The sequence below is a fragment of the Propithecus coquereli genome, unplaced genomic scaffold, assembly GCF_000956105.1.
Source record: "Propithecus coquereli isolate 6110/MARCELLA unplaced genomic scaffold, Pcoq_1.0 Scaffold232, whole genome shotgun sequence".
In the NCBI taxonomy this organism is placed as follows: domain Eukaryota; kingdom Metazoa; phylum Chordata; class Mammalia; order Primates; family Indriidae; genus Propithecus; species Propithecus coquereli.
Genome location: NW_012147864.1, coordinates 4,104,212 through 4,106,414, shown reverse-complemented (window position 1 = coordinate 4,106,414; position 2,203 = coordinate 4,104,212). Strand labels below are relative to the sequence as shown.

At 60.2% G+C, this 2,203-nt stretch overlaps 1 protein-coding gene across 2 annotated transcripts in view; it reads right to left on the bottom strand.

Moving 5' to 3' along the window:
• Window positions 1-1,099, bottom strand: part of SCAMP4 (secretory carrier membrane protein 4) — an 18,440-nt gene extending 17,341 nt beyond the window's left edge. The window contains exon 1 of one of the 2 annotated variants that reach the window (XM_012645457.1): window positions 1,038-1,099. The gene's annotated coding sequence lies outside the window, so the exon portion shown is untranslated. Of the gene's footprint in view, window positions 1-564; window positions 657-1,037 lie in introns of those variants that run through there. The other variant, XM_012645458.1, reaches the window with a different exon arrangement.
• Between the last annotated feature and the right edge of the window lie 1,104 nt (window positions 1,100-2,203).

Below are 2,203 nucleotides of genomic sequence, written 5' to 3'. Positions count from 1 at the left end.
AAAAAAAAAAAAAAAATAACCGCCAACAGCATACAACGAGAAAACCCACAAGAGGCCCCATGCTGTCCTGGGACAGCCCCACGGGGGACACGGTGGCATGACCATCTCAGGCAGAGCCCAGGGACCCACAGTGGGGCCCAAAAGGGGAGGAAAAAAAGGATCAGCCAACGCTCAGCCTCAGGTCGCGGGCACAGTGTGGGCGGGCGTCTGTTTCAATCCCGGTTTCCTGGACTCGGCCCCCTGAACGGAGGAGCCCGAAATCTGCGTCAGTAATGGGCTCCCCCGGTGAGCGGGTAACGGGCGGCGCTGAGCATGAATTTCAGAGAAATAGACAGATTTTTAGTGTAAGTATATCCCATGCACCCTCTAAAATATACTTACACTATAAAAGAATTATTCGTTCTTTAAACGGAATTCGAATTTAACAGGCGTCTGCGCTTCTATTAGCTGAACCAGGCCGCCCTACAAGGGGACCCTCTACGCGAAAGTCGGGGGACCTCGGGCCCCCTGAGAGGGGCGTGAGGGAGAACCGGGCCAGCGTAAAGAAAAGCCTTAAAAACTCACACTTGCAGTAACTATTAGGAACGACGGTCAATTCCTAGGATGCAGAGAAAGACTGGGGTTCCTTCGCCCCTAAAGGCAAATGTGAAGCGAGAAGCCGACGGACCCGCAGCCCGGAGACAGGGGATTGGCTGCCGTGAACCCGGGCGGACCACACCGGAAGCAGCTGGGGCGCACGGGGCCGCCAGCCCCGGCCGCAGGGGCGTGCGCACGCGCAGACAGGCACCGGGCCCGGGAAGCGGGGACCGAGGCCCAGCAGTGCCCGCGCGCATTCGCACTCGCGCTGTCGCCGCGCGCCCCCGCACCCCCACCCGCCCGCTCTCGGCGCGCACGAGCCGGGTCCAGCCCCGCCCCATCCCTTGCTCCCCACTCGCTCGGCGTTCCCCCGCCACTGTCCAGAGTCCCATCGCCGCCCCCAGTCCCCCTCTGCGGGAGCTTGGGTCCGGAGAGCTCGAGGGCCGGGGCCGCGCGCTTACCTGAGAGAGCCGGGCGCAACCGCTGCGCTTCGCCAAGTCTTAGCAACCGCTCGCCCCGCCCCGCCTCAAGTCTGGCGCCGCGGGGCACGACGGGAGCGTAGTTCCCGGGGCGGGGATGGCGCCGGACGGCGGCAGGACCGGGACTACAATCCCCACAAGGCCCCGCGCGCCGCCTCTGACTCCGCTCCCCTCCGAAGCTGAGCTCACGTGAGGAGGCGCTGGGCCCGGCCGCGCCGCGTGGGGGCGAGCACGGAGTTAGGGGTTCGAGACCGTAGCGGGGCCATAGGTCACCCGGAACCTGGGGGCCCTTTGGGGAAATCAGCAGAGTGGGAAGACTGAGGCAGGAAGGGACGCGACAGTCGTCTGCAGTCACTTCGCGAGGCCTGTCCGCAGAGACCTGGATGGGCTGAGTCCCAGTTCTGCCCTTCACTGCCCCCCGGGGTGACCACGGTCTGGGGCCTCGGCGACTCCAGGCCTCAGTTTTCTCCTCTCTACAGTAGGCGATGGGGACCTCTTGACTGTGCTGGACAAAATATGAACATTTTAGAAGCAGTTTCAGCTACTCCTTCCAGTTGAACAGGCTTGACCCAGCAGTTCTGAATGGGGGAAATTTGTTGCTTCTCCCCCTCTAATTTGGCAGTGTCCAGGGACATCCGTGGTTGTCACTACTGGGGGTGCTCCTGACATGGTGGAAACAGGGACGCTGCACAGCACCTGCAGTGCCCAGGACAGCCCCACCCCAGAGAACGAACCCACCCCAACATCCACAGTGCAGGGGGGAAGAGACTCTGGTTTGACCCCATTGCTCAAGTAAGGAGGTAAATTCAGATCTGAAAGGGCCCTAATGGGAAAATACAATCATTACTTTTCCATTTTCTCCCTGTGACCTCTGGTAAGTCAGTGCTCCCCTCCCGCAAGAACCAAGGAATTCCCAGCCAAGGTCATGAAGTGTCCTCTCTGGGACAGCGTGGCCAGAGGGGAGAGTGTCCTCCCGGGGTCCATGTCTGGCCCTGCAGGACTCTGAGAGGGGAGCCCCAAATGTTTCAGCTCTTGGTCGCTAAGCGTTGTCTGGTCTCTTGACCTATTCCCGGGTAAAACAACACTCCAGGAAACTATAGTTGCTTTCTTTCTTCTTTCTTTTCTTTTCTTTCTTTCTTTTTTTTTTT